At 40.5% G+C, this 21,466-nt stretch overlaps 1 protein-coding gene and 1 long non-coding RNA gene across 19 annotated transcripts in view; one reads left to right on the plus strand and one right to left on the minus strand.

The window, feature by feature from the left end:
- The window catches only part of LOC138744089 (uncharacterized), a 33,685-nt gene extending 13,042 nt beyond the window's left edge, over positions 1-20,643 (minus strand). For 2 of the 9 annotated variants that reach the window (XR_011345270.1, XR_011345268.1), the window contains exons 1-3: positions 20,564-20,643; positions 19,845-20,080; positions 19,589-19,691 (exon numbers count right to left, since the gene is read on the minus strand). This is a non-coding gene — a long non-coding RNA (uncharacterized lncRNA). The other 7 variants (XR_011345274.1, XR_011345271.1, XR_011345273.1 and 4 more) reach the window with 6 other exon arrangements.
- LOC138744086 (serine/threonine-protein kinase 32C) overlaps positions 1-21,466 on the plus strand; it is a 207,999-nt gene that overhangs the window by 91,267 nt on the left and 95,266 nt on the right. The gene's annotated exons all lie outside the window — the stretch shown is intronic.

The following is a 21,466-nucleotide window of genomic DNA, read 5'->3' on the forward strand; positions in this document are numbered from 1 at the left end:
AAGGAATAAACTACCAAATTTAAATGAATAAATGTATTCCATTAGAAAAAATAACATATTGGTTAAGAAATAATATTGAAATATTCATACAAGTATAGGAGCCTTACATTAAATACAATAGCGAAAACCTACCGGGGACAAACATTACCTAAGTTGATGGAAGGAGAAGGAAAGAAAAGAATGGACTCAGTAGAATTTCTGGTATAATTTTGTTGAATGACAACATTGTCTGACTGGATTAATGCAACCTAGATTGTATACCTAAAATGGATGAGAGGGGGGGTGGGGGGGTGGTTTGGGAGGAAAGGGGGGGGGGAGAAAAAGTCACTGTATATGTGTGAAAAAGAAATTGTGTATATCATGGCTAATGTGATTTATGGTGTGAAAAATAAAAAAAATTAAAAAAAAAAAAAAAAGTGCTTTCTGTGGTTTGATGATTCCTAATTCATGTTTTCAAAGAATCTTTAAACTATGTGTTGCTCTTGCTCTTTCTGAGCTCATTAAACTATAACCATGTGTTTTTTACTCTGGTTCATTATTCTTTTGAAACAAACAAAAGGATGCAAGTCAGATCTTGGTGCACATCTCCTCTCTCACCACTATTTGGGGCTCCAAAGAGTCCTTGAAAGTAAAGCAGCACTTCTGAATCTGCAGAGGGCATCTACTGTATCCAGTGTTCTTATTGTGGACTCCTCTACATCGAAGAGACTGGATGCAGACTGTGACATTGCTTTGTTGAGTACCTCTGCTCTGTCCACCGCAATAGCGCAAATCTTCCAGTGGCCATCCATTTCAATTCTCCATCCCATTCCCTTGCCAACGTGTCTGTCCATGGTCCCACACACAGCCAGATTGAGACTGCTCACAAATTGCCGTCTGGGCATTCTCCAACCAGAGGGTATTAATATTGACAACTTAGGTTTCTGTTAGCCCCCACCCCCTACCCCCATCTTTCCCTGTCTCCTTTTCTTTCTTCTCTCTCTTCCTTTTCTCTCCCTCTCTTCCTTTTCTCTCCCTCTCTCTTCCTTTTCTCTTCCTTTTCTCTCCCTTCCTCTCCCTTCCTTCCTCTCCCTTCCTTCCTCTCCCTTCCTTCCTCTCCCTTCCTTCCTCTCCCTTCCTTCCTCTCCCTTCCTTCCTCTCCCTTCCTTCCTCTCCCTTCCTTCCTCTCCCTTCCTTCCTCTCCCTTCCTTCCTCTCCCTTCCTTCCTCTCCCTTCCTTCCTCTCCCTTCCTTCCTCTCCCTTCCTTCCTCTCCCTTCCTTTATATCCTTTCACAGAGCCAAAAACTGCCCCCTCCGCCAATCAATTCTCACCTTTGCTCTCTTCTGTCATATCCAATTACCACAAGGACATACCTCTGACTGTCACAAAACTTTGGCTGCATCTGGCCATGTACCAGGCACACCATTGTGCTGGGGGGCTGGTCATAGGTGTCTTTGCTGGGCCCTCAGAATCCAGGATTATCAACTCTTTTATGAAGGTAGGTGGTCCACCTCAGGAGGGGTTGTTGCTGTCTTCACTTCCTCACTTGGAGCACATTGAATAGGCTGGCTTTGAGCTTCACTGCTGACCACCAGGTCAGAGTTATTGCTCACCCCTGCTTGCTGATGGAAGGTGAGTAATACTCATGCTATGGCCTACAAAATTCATTTGACTTTACCAATTTGAAACCAGGAGGGAGAGCCAATATTATGCAACTGTCCAGGTAAGATTGGAGAAAGAAGCCAAGGTCTCTCTCAACATTGTTTCTCTCTCCCTGGCTGATACTTGTTTTAAATATTTAATCAATGTTCAAAGTTGTTTACTAGCAGCTATTCTTGCACAATCTCTCTAACCTGAGCTCGTTATGTCCATCAACTCCATCTGTAACTTCTGTGGCCTTTTCCACCTTGCCACACAATCTCCCTTCAGGAAGAAGATTCAGATGTGTGAGATCACACTCCACCAAATTGAATGGCAGTTTCTTTCCCACTGTTATCAGACTCCTGACTGGACATCAAAGTAGTAAATCATGTTACCTTTATGCTATCCCAACTGATTTTTCCATGCACTTTGTCTTCTTGTAGTATACTATGTATGAGATGTCTACTTATCTTTTGGTGAAACCAACTCTATTGTGGCAATTTCAATACACGTGATAATAAATTCCAACTTTTTGGGATTGCAATTTGAAGTGTTGGATCAGTTTGGTCGTCCATTTCATGATTACTCAGCTCCCGATACTGCTTGGCTACATGTGGAAACACTTCATGAGCATTAAGCTAAAATCCTTGACAATGATGTGGAGTGAATTAAGGACAGAAATAGAAAAGTAAAAACATTTTAATGGAAGGTGAAATGATTCCATCAACAGAAGGGCAACAGCATAATTATTGATTGTTTTTTGAAAGAATTTTCCACAACCAGCTCTAACTTTGATTTTCCACACTTTTTTTAAAAAAAAGCAAAATAATAATATTCTTTGCCAATTGGAATCTTGTCATGAACTCGTACAACATATTTTTCAAAAGGAACATCAGGATCACTGAGGAGAGAATTTTTGGAGAATTTTCAAAGAATTGCAGAAAAAGAACATTTTTTGCTTTCCTTTAGCAAGATCAAAGTTGGGATGAGCCAGCAGAGACTTGGAAATAGAGTGTAATTGTAAAATGTGGATCTGTGACTGACTTGTATTCTATTTTCTTGAAGTATATGTGCACTTTATGATTGAAATGGGAAGTAACAACGAGTGAACAGTATGTGCAATACCTGGCATTTCTTGTCAGATTACTTTATGTTCAAACATGGAATGAGTAGGAAGGATCAAGTATGACTTGCACAGGGAATCATGGGAAAGAGTGTGTGGTGGAACCGAGGGATCAAGGGTACAGATGCACAATTCCATGAAAGTGGTGACTCAGATGGACAGGTTGGTGAAGAAGACATTGTGTGGGATATTGAATACAAATTTGGGACCTCATGATACAGCTGTACAAGGTATTGGTGACACCACATGGAGTACTGTGTTCAGTTCTGGTCCCCTAGCCATCAGAAAGACATCAATAAGTTGGAAAGGATCCAGAAGAGATTCACAAAGATGTCGCTGTGACTAGTGGTCATGCGTGGTCAGATCAGTTGGGTCTTCATTCTCTGGAATGAAGGAGGCAGAAGTGTGATGTTATGAAGGTTTATATAATCATGAAGTGCGTGGATAGTGAATGCTCAGTCTTTTCCCAGAAATTCTATGTGGAAGCATCAGTTCAAGGTGAAAGGGACCTGAGGGACAACTTTTTTTTTAAACTCAGAAGGTAGTCCGTATCTGGAATGAACTGCAGAGAAAACTAAAGAAGAAGACAGAATGACACTGCTCAGAAGTCATTTGGACAAATACATGGATAGGTGGGGTTTAGAAGGATGCGGACTAAATTCAGGCATACCAGGTCAGTGTGGGTTGAGCCAAAGAGTCTGTTCCATACTGTGTGACTCTATGACCTCCAGGAGGAGAGGAGTTTGTGAAAACTGGCTAGATTAATCCTGTGACCATTAGCAAGAAATAAATGCTGGATTTCTAAGATCTATGTTTTTTGGGGCATCTATTAACTGATATGTGGTAACAATGTTTTTGCTTGCACCCTTTTGGAATTGGAATGTGTGAATAAATGAAGTGACTTGTATGCCACTCCGTCAGGCAGATCTGTTTGGAAATATTGGTGGCGAAGTGGAATTCACAAGCTCCATTTCACTGGACAGACAATGATTGAAGACCCTGCTGCTGTAAGTTGACTTGTACTATTTTTGGTTACAGGAGTAATTTAGTTAGTGGCAGCTGAGATCAACATAACCTATAATTTTATACCTTTTAGGCTCCATGCAAAGTGCCACAAGTGGCATTGACAACAGCAGTTAAGCTGCATGGCGCTGGTACATCAAGCTGATCGTGGAACCATTGCAGGCTGCAGAAACATAGAAATTCACAGCCCTTGCTTAACCTTGTCAAAAAACTGTTATCTGGCCTGAACACACATTCCAGCTCTCAATCCACAACCATATTTTAAGTATCCTAATAGGAGATCTATTTTTAATACTGACATCCAGACACGCACCATGTATATGCTTGTGGAAAAGCCATTAACCTTGATGCCCTTTCTTGAATAATTTTTAACATATACTAGTACTGTACTTCACTGAAGGGTGGCACAGTTAACGTAGCGGTTCGTGCAACGCTATTACACCACCAGCAGCTGGGGTTCGAATCCAGTGCTGTATGTCAGGAGTTTGTACTTTCTTCCCATGTCAGGGTGCTCCCACTCTTCAAAACTTAGCAGGATTGTAGGTTAATTGGATGGCATGGTTCATAGGCTGAAAGGCCTGTTACCATGCTGTATGTCTGAATTTAAATTAAATTGACCTCTGTATGAAGAAAATGTGTCTTTTCACTCAGGGCTTCTTAACTTTAATTACTTTGCATAATTAAATATCCAATCTATTTAAAAGAACAGAATTATATCCACTTCAATCTTTAATTTTTGCTTAATTTCTTTAGTCCTGGTAACAATCAAGGTAGATCAGCATGGAATTGTTTAAAAACAGTTTGAAATACTCACTAGGTCAGGTAACAATTGTTCATGGGGGAATTAAGTTAATCATTCATGTTCAAGATTGTTTAACAGATCCAGGAAAGGTGAGAACATAACCCTGTTTTAAGTTGCAAGGAAGAGGAAAGGATAGAAAGAGTAAAGTAAATACAGTGAATCCCTAGTATATGGCACCTATGGGGGTTAGTAGATGCCCCATAGGTTGCTTGAGACTGTTGTGTGAACGGAGAACTAATGGCGAGGCGCACAAATTTTAAAGCTTCCGTATTTTTTTATCCATTTATTTTTCTCAGATTTTTTTTTGCTGGTTGCTTGAATTCCAGAAAACAAGGATTTTACTTTATCTGTGACAAGGTGGAGAAAAAGAGTCGTTCGATATTTTTACTGCAATGCTCAAGTGGCCTCAGCTTCAAGATTCCAATAATAACAGGCAATGACCTACTTGTATCAAAAGTAACGCGTTGCTTAACCTGGTTACCTAAGTTTTCCCTTTTACTGAGCAATAGAATTGCAATCAGGAACAAACATGTTAATCAGATATTTAGCATCAGTGAAACAAAACTATAGTTAATCTCTGATGCAATTTAAAATTTGGAAATATTATCAAAGCATATCTCAATTTGTAGAGTTGATCTTCCCTTTCTTCCATCCTTCAGACAACTTTTCTTTCTTGTTATTGGAAGAGAAAAGAATAACTTTGTAATTTTAAGGCGTTGTTATTGCTACAGGTGGTCCTCAACTTACTATGAAGTTATGTCCCAGCTCTCCCATTGAAAGTCAAAAAAAATCGTACATTGGAAAAAGGTAGCGGGATCAGTGTGGAGACTGATACGGGGCTGTGGGGTGAGAGAACGGCAGTAGGTTCAGTGTGGTGACTGATCAGGGCTGTTGGGAGAAAGTGGGACAGTGGGATCAGTGTGGGAACTGACACAGACCATTGGGAGAGAGCGGAGCAGTGGGGACCGACACAAGGCCGTTGGAAAAGAGCAGGGCAATGAGATCAGTGAGGGGATCATAGGGCTGTGGGGAGAGAAAATGGGGCACTGGGATCAGTGTGGGAACTGACACAGACCATTGGGAGAGAGCGGAGCAGTGGGGACCGACACAGGGCCGTTGGAAAAGAGCGGGGCAATGAGATCAGTGAGGGGATCATAGGGCTGTGGGGAGAGAAAATGGGGCACTGGGATCAGTGTGGGAACTGACACAGACCATTGGGAGAGAGTGGAGCAGTGGGGACCGACACAGGGCCGTTGGAAAAGAGCGGGGCAATGAGATCAGTGAGGGGATCATAGGGCTGTGGGGAGAGAAAATGGGGCACTGGGATCAGTGTGGGAACTGACACAGACCATTGGGAGAGAGTGGAGCAGTGGGGACCGACACAGGGCCGTTGGAAAAGAGCGGGGCAATGAGATCAGTGAGGGGATCATAGGGCTGTGGGGAGAGAAAATGGGGCACTGGGATCAGTGTGGGAACTGACACAGGCCTGAGGGCAGAGAGAAGGGTAGTGAGGACTGGCATGGGGATGTCAGAAGAGAGCAGGGCAGTGGGATCAGTGTGGGGACTGAGACACTGAACATTATAGCCTTGTCTAGCTAAAATTTGAAGTACAGTACAGATTCGAACCATTTTAACTTTGAAAAAACGTAAGTTGGAGACTGTGTTTTTGTGTATAAGATTAAGTTTCTCAATTTTCTTGCTAAAGTTGGTGTGACACTGTATTTTTATTGTATTGGTTTACCTTTGAAGGATCAAGAGTGCAGCGTAAAAGTCACACGATTTTCCCACAGGGAAGTTTTCAATTTATCTCTTTTAATAGCATTTCTTTGTGTTCATTTATTTACAGTGGATTTGTTATGCACAGCTGGTAAAACTAAAACAAATAATTCTGAACCAGATGCACACTAAAATCCTTCTGAGAGATCCAGGGGACAAAATAAACTCGTTGGTGCTTGTGTAAAGCAACTATTTCTTGTGCTTTCACAGCTACTTCATTTTGAGTGAAATTATTGAAGATTTGGTTGCATCTTGATTGGCCAGTGTTGAGTGGAATGCCATCTTTTCAGTTTGTAAAAACACATTCTTTGAATTTTATTACAGCCACTTTGTTACACAATCATGTAGCTAAGAGGTAAATTTGTTTTGTATTGTAATATAAATTTTCATATTGCTTCAATGCACTTTATTTTTTATCATCCATTAAGTTTCGGTAGGTTGAATCATTGAGGTCAAAAATCTCTGAAGAAAGTTAAGTGCCACAAGTTAGTATCTGACCCAATTTAGTAGGCTGCCTGAGGAACGGATGTGAAGGGTTGGCTTTAATGCTTTGTCCTCCTGTTGTTCTGAAAGAACGTGATTACTAGATAGGTCATTCATGTGCTAAATAAAACTTTTCTGTGTTAACACAAAATAACAGGGGTAGAGAAAAAAACAATTGCTGACCTTGCTCTAAGTGTGTCAGTTCGGCCTATTTGAGTTTCACTCAGCTTCGCGAATACCTTCCCAATTTTTCTTAGTTTTTTTTTCCCCATTAATTAACTCTGCCCAGCCTCAACTTGATCAAAAATTTTCCCCAGGGCTTTTTTTGTTGAGGAAAATCTGTGATTTTTAATACATTTATCCTTCCAGATGTTTATCTTTTTCTCTTTCTTTCCACTGCATTCTCTCTCGCTCTGTGGCAGGAGGCAGATTCACAGAAGGCTGAATGTTATTGTGGACTGGCAATTGGACAACGCAATTGTAACCCTCAAGATGTTCAGCCTAGTCCCAAGTGCTGCCTGTGGACTCGGACGGTTTCTTTCATTCCTTCATTACAGACACTGAGAAGCAGAAAACTTTCACAAATTTTCTGCTCCGCTGGCAGTGTAAAAATGTCGAGATGGAATTTATAATGTAAATTCCATCCGCTAATTTTTTCACCAGGACTTTTACATATTTTTACGGAGCAGCTGCAGTCTAAATTGACCGTAGGCACGCCACAAAAATGGGATCTTATCCATGGCCATCTGTCTCCCCCACCCCAACCCCATCTAACTCCAGATGTGGCAGCAGGGGTGCCCCGTGCTGCCGAGCCCAGAGTTCACCTGAGGACCGCACTGGCTCACAGCAAGAAGCAGGCAGCGGCTGCTCAATGCGGGAGGAATGGCCGTCTTTCTTACCCATGATTCCCCATGCAGCTGGGACTGCTGGTCCAGAGCCAAGGAGATGTGGGGGATGACGGCCATTGCTCCTGCATTGAGCCAGCCACTGCCTGTTTCTCTTCCACTGGGTGCTGGGGGCCAAGTCATCTTTCCACCAAAGGTAAGAGAGGGCACCCTTGGGAGGGGATGGGGCATGGGGGATGACCCAGCCGCCACCTCAACCCAGCCGCCACCTCAACCCAGCCGCCACCTCAACCCAGCCGCCACCTCAACCCAGAGTCCAGCCTCCAAAAACACAACTGCAGTGTAAACGCCATGCCTGTGTGAACGGCCACTCTGGAGGTAAATATGCTCTTTTTTTGGTATTTCTCCTTCTGTGTGCTTAAAATAAATAAATAGACAGATAGAATGAAATAAAATTTTAAAAAAACAATTATGTTGAACCTGGAGGACTTTCCAGGCTCTGGGTATGGATGACCACTGCTTTCCCAATAAATTATTCAGAACAACATCTGAAAATCTGAGTCCCTGCAGCTACTCCTGCTCTATAAAATCTGAGTCCTTGCAGCTACTCCTACTTCAATTATCACCAGTTAATGATAACCAAACTGCCAAATGGCCATGGATGTGGTTAAAAAAAATTAATTAATGACAGATCCACACAGGAATGCATGCAACGCCATACAGATATTTAGAAGATATAATCACAGCCTAGAAATTCATGGGCACAGTTAAAAGTCCATAGAAGGGTTGTTGAGCAGCAGGTGAAATATGGTTTTAATGGTGCACCTGCCAAAGCCAACTTCAGTTCCTGATTGTTGCAGAACATAGGCTGAAGTCCTTTGATCTTATGAAGGGGGTAGAAAGAATTGGTCAACAACAGGTGTTCATTTTGGAGCCTGTATCTGGAATAGTCAGCAGCCAGGGTCTAGTGTGGAATGAAAATCATCTCAATGCCAGTATGAAATGATATCATCTCACGCTGGGGATTGACGGCCTCGACCCCTAGTGCAATCCACGGGATTGCAATTATGCAAGTGTAGAACAGGCAATTGCATTCTAGGTCAGAAATGACCCAAGATTTTGCATGAGTGAAGGTATGAACTTTGCCATGGGAAGTTGCAGCGGTGGGGCGGGGGGCGGGATGGGGGGTGGGGGAGGAAGAGAGGAAATAAATAGCAAAAGTGGACAATTTTTAAACTGTGGGAAAGTTGGTAGCACACATTTTATAAAGACCATGGGGAAAAAGCGATGGTGAACCTGACTTCCTAGAATGCCATGCAGCAGAGAAAGGACTGTATGAACAGGTGCATGCACGAAGCACTCATGGAGGGGTTTCTCTGCTGCACGGCCTTCTGGGAGGCCAGGACTGTCATTGCTTTTTACTATAGTATTTATAAATTGTGCGCGTTAGCGCTACCAACTTTGTAATTGTGGTCAACTCCAAAATTTAACCTTTTTTTTCCCCCAAATGCAATGAACTGAGAAAAATAGAATTATCTGATCAGTGTTTCCAGGTCTCAATGATAAATAGATGCAGGTATTTATGTATTCCAATAATTGCTTGAAGTCGAAAATGCATAACATTGTGACTTTAATTAAACTTTTAAATTAAATTTCAATGTTGTTAAATAATCCATGTATTTAGTCCAATTTTCTTCATTGTTTTTGACCTTTCCAATAGTTTTCACTATCTGATAGCAAAATAACTGTTTAAGCAATGATATTTTCAAGTACAATGTCTTTGTTGTACCTATCCATATTATACAAAGTTTTTATCATATGCAATGGATCCACACCAATATTAGTTGTAAGTAATTTTTATTAAATGAGATTTTGGGGTAATTTCATTGGCAACACTTTTTATTGATATTTGGAGTGCATTAGCAGTGAACAGATGAAGCAGAATCACAAAGCTGTAGCTAAATGATCAAAACCAGTGATAGCAGGCTGCAAATGAGTTAATTCCACATAATTCTTGATGGATGTGGCACTGTTTTAAAAGCTTTAACAAGAACCCTGGCTTAATAAATGCAATATAAGCTTGCTGAATAATAGTGGGAGGTTAAATATTACCAAAGATTCAGGGAATTTGGATTAGGGAATGGTTTTACTCTGAACTGTAATTAATCCTTGCTGAAAGGATATCAAGAAACCCACGAAAGGCTTCAGGAATATCTTTTACACAAGCTATCTTCTAACATTCATGCATACCATGCTCATACTGTCTAATCTTGCACACAACATTAATCACAGGAGCAATAATTTCCATGATGTGATATTAAAAGCACATTTGATTGGTAAATTATAATTAAAATAAATCAAAATGTTTCATCTTCACAAGACGGTGGCAAGAGGAATTTCAAATATTTTTGGTGATTAATTTACAGCCACTTATTAATTAATGACTGAAATCACAAATGAACTCATTTTTATTGCACTGCAGTTGTATATTTCTTTGGAAAATATAGCGTTCCTAACCACGTTGGAGGTTTGAGTCTGGAGCTCAGGTTGCCAATGGTTTGGACTGGACTCTGGAGTGCTGGAGGCAAATCTACGGACACTCAGTGACTCTCGGGGGACTCTCTGTTGCTTTCCTTTCTCTGACTATGAAAGGCGCTTCAGGAAATTTCTGCCGATGGCAAATCTGTCTTCCTGACAGCAGACAAAAGCAATTTAATGTAATATGATACCTTGAATTTTGAAAAGCAAAATAAGCCTTGATTGAATGCGTAAGCAACAAAGAAAGTAGAATTGATAGTTAAAAAGAATAATAGCTTTGATTCACTCACAGTGAACCAGAAGACAAAAGTCAATGAACTAAAATGAACTAATTATAGAGTTACTGACCAGGAATTTAGAATGTTAATCAATCCTGGATTCAAGAATTACTTTGAATTTAGATGATTGGAAACTGAAGCCATTAACCATTTAAAAAGAGAGATTGAAAATTCTCCACCCTCTCTGATGCAAGGCACAGGTATTTGTACCGTGTAGCATGAAAGTTGATGTCTAATGGGTCAGAATATTTTTTTAAGTGTGCCACTGCATCTGCTGTATCTAGTCTGTGTATGTACACTTACAAAGTTTTTCTTTGTTCCAGTTATTTTAGATACTGTCTTTATTCTCCTCTCAAGAGGTTGAATCTTGACAGAAATTGATATGGGCTCTATCAATAGCATAAACTTGGTCTCAGAATGCTTTACACAGCAGTAGCATTTATGACCTTGACAAAACTATTATCTATTACTCCGACAGGCTGAAATTAAGCATTTACGGTATGTCAAATTCTAACAAGTCTGTAATGCTTTTAGTATGTTGAAGAGAAGGCCAAGATGACAGTAATAATTCCTAATTATTTTTTTGAACTGCCAACAGTTACATTTTGGACTTGCCATTATACTTCATCAGAGTGAATCGAGATACCATATATTAAAAAAAAACTGGGTTATTAATCGGAATCAGTATTCCTCGTGCATTAGCTGAATAATTTAGTTTAAGGTTTCTTTTGTATTTGTCATTGACATTTGAAAAACATCCTACATTGGAACCAAATGGTTAGAGAGATAAATAGTGAAGTATTGATTTTTTAAAAATTCTATTTTCCCCTATCTTCCAATATAGTAGGGCAGTTTTTCTCCCACTGAAATTTAATCATACATTTTGCCAAACTGTTTCAAATTTCCTGAAAGTATGAGCAACTTTCTGAAGTAACTATGACTGCAAGTTGGGCAACTTTGGAGAATAACTCTACCAGAATTACTTTTTGCTTTTTACTGTATTTTACTAAAGGAGTAAATTTGTTGTTGTTTTTGTGTTTTATATAATGCATTGTTGACTCAAGATGCTTGCAAATATTTCAGCCTTTATTTTGTATTCAGTTTTGGGTCCAAACCACAGTTAAGGATGGATATCAATTTACAGCTGGTTTCTCCTGGTTTCAATCCAAGAAATTTCCCTGTGAATATAATTTGATGGATTTAATACCTGGAGAGCAAGAATTTGGCATTGTTCTGTCTCCATTTGAGTCAGATTTTATGACATAATTACACATCAAAAATGCTTCCTCTCTGAAATTAAAGCAAATAATAAAATAATTTAGAAGTATTAAAGTGAATTAAAGCACAAAATGGAAGCCTGATGCTTGAAAAATTAAGGGTGCATTATGAGTATGTTACAGATTGGTATGACCTTCACGAGGCACCAGTAGATGGCTTTGGAAATTAGGCAGTGCAAGATAAGGGATGTATGCTTTTACTGAATTGGAGTAATTGTAACCTAGTGTTCTGAAACAATTTATTACTCAATCTTGAAACAGGGGAGGGGGCAACAAGGGGTGTGACCTACTTTATATGTAGAATAATGATGTAATCTTTTAGTCCAACTTGTCTACTTGAGTGTCTAAAAGTTGATAAATCCCTTTGTTTGAGAGAGACCCCAGGAGACTGCTTTCAAGTCTGAAAGCAAGAAGGGTTCTCTCAGGTGAACTTGGTGTCTAATAAAGAGTTGACTGAACTAATTTGGTGTGCTATGCAGCACCTCAGCTGTGAAATGTTTTGGACATTCTGAAGTTATGGAAGGTCCTAAAAATATCAATATTCTCCTCTTATGACTTATTGAAGGAATTAATGTTTTAATCGAGTCAATTTTGCATTATTGCTCGGAATGCTTCACTCCAGAACTCTTCTCTTGAACAACATTACTAGAAGGGATCGTGAGTTGTAATAATTTCAGGTTTATTGTCAAGGTGCATACATGACATCACATACAACCCTGAGATTCATTTTTCTTGCGGGCACAGATTTACCACTAATTGGTACATAGTATAAGCATGTAAACAAATAAAAGAACTGTAAACAGATAACGAATGTAATCAAACTGTGCAATACAGAGAGAACAAAAGAAAAGCAGTGAAGTGTAAAAGTAGGAGCCCTTAAATGAGTCCCTAACTGAGTTTATTGTTGAGGATTCTGATGGTGGAAGGGGAGCAGCTGTTCCTGAACCTGGTGGTGCGAGTCTGGTGGCACCGACACCTCTTTCCTGATGGATCCTAATTTCTGCAATCATTAAACTGCTGAAGAACTTTTATACAAATCTGAAAAGCCAACAGTTCTACAATGTTATCGGTTCACAGAGGTGCAGTTTATTTAGTTAATGATTGTGTCTATTTTGGGAGTCATTATTCATGACTCCAAGGGTACAGTATATTTGAAAGTATGATGTTCTTGTCTAGACTTAACAAAATTGTGCAGATTCACATAGGTTGCAGTCTTGGAAAGATTTTGTGTTTAGAAATGTCCAAAAAGGTGACCATAGGGAAGCCAGTGATGAGTACCTTGGGGTTGGGATTTCTGTCTGTCATTAGAAAAGTTTTGGATCAAGTGGTGATGGATATTTGCAGAAAAGAGAAGGAACATCAACCATTTTAAATCATCTTTGTACTCTGCATCTTCCCACCGGGCTCTATCCTTAGAAACCAGAAGCTCAAGCTTCCTGGACATTCAACTAGCTAAAAGTGGAAACACATAGAATTGCCGGAGAAACTCGGCTGGTCTCAGAGGAGGTAAAGACATATTATTGACATTTTTGGCCTGTGTCCTTCTTTAATGTATTGTTCAAGAACAGGAAGGCATCAGAATAAAGACTGAAGACTGGCAGGAGAGGAGTCCAGACTAACAAAAGGTGATCATTGGGTATGATGAGAGATGAGAATTGATTTTGGCCTTGTAAAAGGAGACTGGGGGTGGGGGGGGGGGAGAAAGAGAAGAGGGGGAGCAAGAAAGAGCTGGGTGAGGGGGGGAGATTTCATGGAAACTGGAGGAGTCGTTGTTAATGGCATCTTGTTGGAAGGTGCCCAGTTGGATGATGAGATATGGTTCCTCCAATTTGCAGGTGGTCTCAGTCTGGCAGTGCATGAGACCATGGACAGACATGTAAGCAAGGGTATGGGAGAGGGAATTGAATTGCATGGCGACTGGGAGATCCATGCTATTGCGGCAGTCAGAGTGGAGGTGCTCAACAAATCAATCTCCAGTCTGTGTCCATCACTGTAATGTAGAAGAGATCACAACGGGAGCACCAGATGCAGTAGATGACCTCTGCAGATTCACTAAGTGAAAAGTTGCTTTACTTGGAAGGACTATTTGGTGAGGGAGGACATCTGGATGAAAGAGGAGCACCTCCTCCAGTCTCAGGGGTAGCTGTCAAGGGGGGAGGCGAGAGGACCAGGGAGTCATGGAGGGATCGGTCCCTGCACAAGGCGGAGGGAGGAGGGGAGGGAAATATGTGTCTAGTGGTGGGATCATTGTAAATGGCGGAGGATGCTATGTTTTCCACAGACACTGGTGGGGTGGTAGATGAGGGCAAGGGGAATCTTGTCCTTGTTGTGCATGGGGGCAGAGGGGGCAGGGACAGATGTACTCAGGAAAGGATATGTATACAAAAGAGAGAAATATAAGTAAACTGTGTAATACAGAAAAAAATCTAAATATTCAGTAATAAATACTGTGCAAAGTAAGAGACCTTAAATGAATCTCTGAGTCTGACGTTGAGGAGTCTGATGGTGAAGGGGTAGTAGCTGTTTCTGAACCTGGTGGTGCGAATCTTGTGGCACCTCGACCTCTTCCCTTATGGCAGTAGCGAGAATCGCACACATCCTATGTGGTGTGGATCCTTGATTGTTGCTGCTTTCAGATAGCAGCGTTCCTTGTAGATTTTTTTGACGGTGGGGAGAGTTTTGCCTGTGATGTATGGGCTATGTCCAATACCTTCTGCAGGGGCTTCCTTCATTTTAGATGCTCAAGTATTCCCAGTAATGATCATGTTTTGCACTCCCTTCTGAATGGATCGAGATGCAAAATCAGAGGGGTGGGGTTTTGAAGAGATGGAGGACATGTGAGATATCATGGATGTGTTCCTTTTACAACACAACAATATAATCGGACAGGCACTGCAAAAAAGGGTAGAGTAAAATTTCCATTATCCAGCTTCCAATCAACCAGAAACTCAAAACAACTGGCAAAAACAAAATCAAAGAAATAAGTAAATAAGGTTTTAAATAAAAATTTTAAAATTGCACAAGTAAATAATCTTTGAAGCAGCACTCAGCCCCTTGGAAACAAGTATTCAGCCAGCGGAGTGTCCCGGTTGTTCCCCACCCACAACAGCTGTATCCCTGCCTAGTAAGACTCCATATCTTTACTAATATATTACAAAAATATATTAAGGCTTTATGTGTCAACTTGGGGGGGGCTGGGGGGTTGGGTTAATTATCTGGAGGCATGCTTAGCATAGCAGTTAGCGCATTGCTGTTACAGCGTTGGTGAATGGGGTTTGAATTTAAGAGAACGTGTGCTGAGGGCCTGAATGGGACACTTGCATGGAGGCGAGTCACTTTGTCAGCACGAGAGGAGGGGATAATTTTGACGGTAGAACAATTAGTGGAGTGGTTAGTGCAACGCCGTTACATCACCAGAGACTGGGGGAATGAGCAGATTAAAATAAACTTTGCATAATTAAAGACTACAATACTGTTTTTTTTTTCCAAATTAACTTCCATTTTGTACTGTCTTGTGTCTTTAAATGGTGTTACAGTTGACTCTCCTGTTGGTTGGTCACTCAAAAGAACGGTTGGAAGTGGTCCTCCAGTGTTTTAGTCTCAAAATTACACTGTTGAAAACATTGTTTGCTTTGCTCATAATATAGCAAATAATAGAATATCTACAGGTTTAATAATTTTGTTCCTCACAAGTAAATTGCTTTTCTGAACTGTGAACATGCTGAAGCCTTTTGATTCAGATGTAAAAACCATTTCTTGGCAAGATCTGTAAAATCTCTGGCACTTTTCTGAATATATTCTATTTTCAGCGAGAATGAAACAATAGTTGTAAAGATTGCACTTAATTCTAATACTTGTGGAAAAAAATACACAAAAATTCACAAATTGCTTGACAAGTGTTTAAGTTTTCAATATTTTGGTAGTTAAATGATGAGGATAAAGCGAGCTTCAAAGACTATTCCTTCCTGATTTTTAAAAAGTACTTGTGTTGGCTCCTTCAGTTTTACAACACTGCAGTATAATTGGGATTATATGAATTTAAATAGGATTTTCACCTTCATGCATCATGGAAATCTTATTTTCCCTATTTACTCAGAAGAGAGGTTTATAATCTTCCCTGTATTCTATATTATCATATGTAAATGGTCTGAATTGAAATCTTGTGCCAAATAAACACCTTTACACAAAAAGCTCCTAAAAGCTTGAGGAATTGTCTTTCAGACATGTAGTTGGCAAGGCCAGCTTTTAATGGCCAGTTATCACTGCCATTTGTCAAGATGGAGATGAGCCACATTTTTAAATTACATGAATGTGGTTAGGGGTTGGGCTGGTGTTCCAGTATTTTGGCAGGAGTGAAGGAGTACCTCTTGTACAGATCCTCCTCATCTTGCAGTGGTTCGACATGATTTTTCGAAGTTACGATGGCAGAATGCGTACTTTGAATTTAGATCTGTTCCTGATCTTGCGAAATGTGGTACAATACTCTCTCGCAATGCTGGGCAATGTTTTAGATACATTTTCCCAGCTGTAGGCTATCGTAAGTAGTCTGAGCACATTTCAGGTTAGCGAGGCTATAATGTTGAATAGGTGCAGTATTGTTTTTCAATTGAAGATTTTTTTTCCACTTAAGGTGGGTTTATTGGAACATAACCCCATCATAAGTTGAGGAGGACCTTTAGTTCTAAGGGCAAATGACTTGGAATGGAATTTGGAGTGGCAGACACTTACTGTTGACTTCTGTTGGTAATAGATGCACATTTTGGCATTGTTTATGATTGAAGTGGGAAGTACAGTGCCGTTTTTATAACGATTGGGACAAAGACACATTTTTCTGTTATTTGCCCATGTCATTCACAGTTTTAAATGTGTAATCAAACAATACACGTGATTAAAGTACACATTCCAGAGTTTATTGAAGGTTGTTTGTAGAAATAACCTTCAATAAACTCTGACCCCATGTAGAAATTACAGCACTTTTATACAATTTTCCCTATTTCAGGATACCATAATGTTTGGGACATTTGGCTTCACACGTGTTTGTGAGTACTCAAGTGCATTTAATTGCTTCATTCGTACAGAGAGCTGTATAAGAGAGCTTGATCACCTTTGGGAATCTGTCGTTGCCATTTTTCAACATGAGGACAATGTAATTCTAATGAAAGTCAAAGAAGCCTTTATGAGGCTGAAAATCCAGAATAAATCAGTGAGAGGCATTGGCCAAAGCTTATCAAAATCAACAGTTTGGAAGATCATTAAAAAGCATGTACTGGTGATCTCAGTAATCACCAAGGGACTGGTATTCCAAGGAAGACCTTTGCTGCTATGACAGAAGATTTCTCATTATCTTGAAGAAAAATCCCCAAGCACCTGTCCAACAGATCAGAAATGTTCTTAAGGAGACAGGTGTAGATGCATCCACAGAAGACTTCATGAACAGAAATACTGAGGCAGCACTGCAAGATGCAAAGCACTAGTTGGCCACAGAAACAAGATGGCCAGGTTACAGTTTGGTAAGAAGTATTTAAAAGAGCCTGCAGAATTCTAGAAAAAAGACAGATGAAACCAAGATTAACCTGTACCAGAGTGATGGCAAGAGCAAAGTGTGGAGATGTAAAGGACCCAAAACGTACCTCCTGATCTGTGAAACATGGTGATGGGAGTGTTATGGCCTGGGTATGTTTGGCTGCCACAAATACTGGTGCATTTTATCTTCATTGATGATGTAACTGCTGATGGCAGTCAGAAACTGAATTCTGAGGTGTATCGAAACACTTTATCTGCTCAGGCTCTAGCAAATATCTCCAAATTTGCTGGATGACACTTCATCCTACTGCAGGACAATGATCCCAAACAGACAGCTAAAGCAACAAAGGAGTTTTTCAAACTAAAAACTGGAAAATTCTTGAACGGCCAAGTTAGTCACCTGGTCTAAATCCAATTGAGAAAATTTAAGGGGGCAAGCTTTTTTTAGCCACGGCCCTGGATTCTGAAAAGTCATTTGATAGGCTAGAGTGGAGCTTCCTGTTTAAGGTATTGGAGAAATTGGGGCTATGGCCAACTTTTGTAAATTGGATCAGGGCGCCTAAGGCTAAAGTTGTGACTAATGCGCAAATATGTCCAGCCTTCCCACTATTGAGATCAAGTAGAAAGGAGTGTCCATTGACTCTATTCATTTTGGCTACAGAACTGTTGGCTGAAGCCATACGACAGGACCCAGGCATCAAGGGGTTCAAAGTGGGCTGGGATGAACACAAAGTTAACCTATTTGCTGATGATGTTCTGATATATGTGAGAGACCCAGCAACTTCACTGGGCCAGGCTCCACTCTACTCTGGAGGATTATGGGAAAGTCTCCAGGTACAAGATCAATTGGGACAAGAGTGAAATTACACCACTTACAAAAGGGGACTATAGTCAATTGAAGTGGCCACAAATGATATGTGGGGGTCAGGGTGGACAAAAATATGCAAAATTTATATGAATTATATCCCCTTGCTCAAAAAAGTTGAAGAGGTCCTATACAAATGGATGATCCTGCCAATCACTTTGTATCAAGATGAACATGTTGCCAAGGCTTCATTACCTCTTCCAGGCTTTGCCCATGGTGTTGCCCCAGAGATACTTTCAAAATATTAATGCACAGGTAAGTAGGTTTATTTGGAATAAATTTGGAGTGGCCAGGATCTCCATGCAGAAATGAACCTGGGCGGACTGAGATTACCAGACTTTAGGAAATATTATTGGGCAGCACAAGTGAGGCATATCACTTCACTATTTGAGGGAGGAGGTATACCATCCTGGTCTGCACACAATAGGTGACAAGATAGCAGAAGACCTTATTTATAAATGGATCTCTAAATTGTTATTTGGAGACAAAGACACCCCCTTATTAAAGCATACATACTCTTTATATGTGGAACAAGATTAATCAATGCATTGGACTTCAAGTGGGGTTGTCTTCAAAAGCACCTCTGACTCAGAATCGCTTAATACCATGGACAATAGATAACAAGATCCTGGATGCCTGGTGCCAGAAAGGATCCGGTGAATTGAGGACTGTAGGAGCGGGGAAGCTTATGTCATTTGAACAGCTTGAAAATAAAATATGATTTGTCAAACAGGGCATTCTTTTACTATCTTCAGTTGAGGTTTTTTTAAGGGTCGTATTAGGTCCATCTATGGTCCTACTGGTGTGTAGTAGCATGGAGGCCCTGATTCGAATGGGGAATGTGTGTTAAGTTTATAATGGCAATGTATCTCTTACTCCAGCGGAAAGCCCAAAGCCAGGTCCTCGTAAATCTAGGCAGAGGTGGGAGTCAGACCTGGGTGTAACAATTGATGAAAGGTGCTTGTCAGACCTGTGTTGTGACAACATGACCTCAATGATTAATACTCGATACAGGCTGGTGCAGTTTAATTTTCTACACCAGTTGTACTATACGCCACAGAAATTGAACAAGGCTAAGCCAGAAATTTCAGATCATAGAGACGGGAGCCTTTGTGCACCCAACCTCCAAGATGAGGCTCTTTTGGGTAGAACTCGACCAACTCCTAGAGAAAAACATAGGTAAAGAGTTTACACAGGACCCAGAGTTATTCTTGTTGGGAAACATCATGGGCATAAGCTGTCCAAATTTCAAATCCAATTTGTGTTGACTGCTTTGGCGGTGGCCAGCAAGTACATAGTACATAGCGGTTACCTCGAAGTCGGACTCTCATCTAGGCATTGCATGCTGGAATGCAGAGCTATGTTCCCCTGGAGAAAATTACCTACAACTTAAGGAGGAAATATGACACCTACCTTAAAATTTGGCAACTGTACCTGCGTTATGTAGGTGCAAGGATATGGTGCAGTTCCTTGTGCTTCGTTGCTCCCGTGTGCATTTCTTCCATGTTACCAGCTGTTGTTCACATTTTACTTTTCACTGAATCAACAAGTTTAAGCGTAACCTCAGAATTTCTGTAACATTTGTTCCTTGAACAATTAAAACCTATCTCTTCATCCTGCCTCATTTGAATTTAATCTTGGACCTTGATGCCATATATTATGTACATGAGCATAAACAATTATTAGGTACCTTTGATCGCTGTTAGAATGGTCCATCTGTTTGACTGTACTCAGTAGAATTATCTTCTCGCCAAAGCAATCAATGGGAAATTTGCCTTGTCTTTAAATGACATCAAAAATCTGTTCCTCATCTATTTATCTTGTTAATTATCTCAGCAATTATGTAGCACTTTTCATGACCTCAAGACATCCCAAAACACTTTACAGCTGATAAAGTGGCAGTCAATTTGTATGCAGGAAGGTCCTCTATAAAGTAAGAAAATATGTGCCACACATTTTAACAAAGTTTGTTATGCAACAACATCCATGTGCCACACATTTTAACAATTTCAACCCTGCTTTCCGATAAGGGTTGATGGGCTTATGTGCAGGTTGCACTTGACATATGATGATGTTGCACTCTGCATCGATGTCAGAAACAAAATCCTTTCACTATTTTTGGCTCTTAAATGCCTCTCTCCCCCACCCTGTCCTGCCTTTTTAACTTCCTTGCCTGGCCTTTCTTCCTCCCCCACTTCCCATCCCAGACTTATCAAAGCTCTGAAGCAATTCTTCAGCTTTGATAGTGGAGATGATGACAAGCAAAAGGTAAAATGGCCCCAGGATTCAGAGTTCACCCAGAGTCCCCAAAGCTTACCCATTTGGCATAAATTACTAGAAATTGACTCAATTGCCAGATTAACTTTGATATGCGAGGCAGGGTCTGACATAAATTTGAACATAGCCCACCATGCAGTAGTTCAAACTACTAGGAATCCTAATCTTTGTATCTCTTTCATTGCACATCTCCTTTGGTCACAGGACATGATGTAACCACAGCACCATTGTCTGTCTTCACAATGGAAGAAATGTGAGGTATCTAATTTTGCACTGCTGACATTTAACCACTTCACTTAAAGCTGCGGGATTTTCTCTGATTTCAATTTCATGAAGCCACAGCTTGCACCTGCTTTTTCTGGAGAGTACTTCAGTTGTGTGACTTTTATTCTTTTGCCTTGAATTGTGCTGGTTGTCTGGGTAACAGCATTTCACCTTGTCTCTCTGATGACTGACTTGGTCGGATAATCCTTCCTCTGCACAAGGTTGTCAACTATGATGCATTAAGGGAAGAATGAAAAGTTTAAGCTATTTGATCCAATCTCACCTCATCGTTAGTGACAAAAATGACAAAATTACTGTCCCTATATTGTTTAATATGTTATTACTAAGCTACACACACACTCCCCGGTGTGCAGTGGGCCTGGGGAGGATTCTGAGTCTGGAGTCTGGCATCAGGGTCGAGAGCTCCAGTGACTGGGGAGACAGTAGCCTGCGACTCGCCAGTGAGTGTTCCATCAGCCCAGGTAGCCTCTCTGGGGATCTGCGGTGGGGACGGTCGGGGATTGACCATGGCCAGCATATTTTTTGATGAGAATTAAACATTATTTCAATGCTTAAAAGGCCTTCCCTTGTTTGCTATTGCTACTGGGCTGATTTTTAAAAATGACCAGTTCTCAAAAAAAAACCGTTTTGTCTGACGTAGGCCTGGTCCCGACCATTTTGGAAGATCGGAATTGTACTTTACTGATGGATATTCTCTGTTAATTCACCAGTGTTGAAATCTAGATTGTTCTATTAAAATGTCACAAGAAT

The sequence above is a fragment of the Narcine bancroftii genome, chromosome 10, assembly GCF_036971445.1.
Source record: "Narcine bancroftii isolate sNarBan1 chromosome 10, sNarBan1.hap1, whole genome shotgun sequence".
Lineage (NCBI taxonomy): Eukaryota > Metazoa > Chordata > Chondrichthyes > Torpediniformes > Narcinidae > Narcine > Narcine bancroftii.